Consider the following 648-nt stretch of genomic DNA (forward strand, 5'->3'; position numbering starts at 1 on the left):
GCAACTTTCATGTTGAAAATAATTTAATTCGAGTTACAGATTAAAAGACCATGGGTGGGCGCGCAAGCAACGGATGGAGGCAGTGCGGCAGGCGGCGGAGGCAGGACGATGGGCAGCGCAAAGGGGAACGGGCGCAGGGCGCCGGGCGAACGGCCGTGGCTTGGTACACGCGGGCGGCAAAGCACGGGGAAAGGGGAGCGAGGCGCGCGGTCTCGGACGGGGTCGGCGCGGTCCGACGCGCGGATGCGGCCGTGGGCGTCGCGGAGGAGCGCGACCAGTAGGGGGCGCGACACAGGCACGGGTGCGGCCGGCATGGAGTAGGCGATGCGGGGCATGAGCTAATGCGAGGGTGAGCGCAGCAGGGCGTCGGCCGAGCAGCGGAGCCGCGCAGGGCGGCTCGGCAAGCGAGGCCGAGCGGGGCTGCGGTCGAGCGGGTTGTGGTGAGCGAATGGGGCTCGGGCGTGCATTGTGCGATAGCATGCGAAGCCGAGAAGCAGCAACGTGCAGCAGGGGCGGCGGACGAGCGTGAGGGTGCACGGGACACGGACGCGGCCGCGGAGAGCGCGTGCGGTGGCCGAGCGTGGGCGCGCGCGAGCGAGAAGCGTGCGGGGCGAGCGCGCGCATGAGCGGCGGTGACCGCGGGGAAAG

The sequence above is a fragment of the Triticum dicoccoides genome, chromosome 5A (genome assembly GCF_002162155.2).
Source record: "Triticum dicoccoides isolate Atlit2015 ecotype Zavitan chromosome 5A, WEW_v2.0, whole genome shotgun sequence".
In the NCBI taxonomy this organism is placed as follows: Eukaryota; Viridiplantae; Streptophyta; class Magnoliopsida; order Poales; family Poaceae; genus Triticum; species Triticum dicoccoides.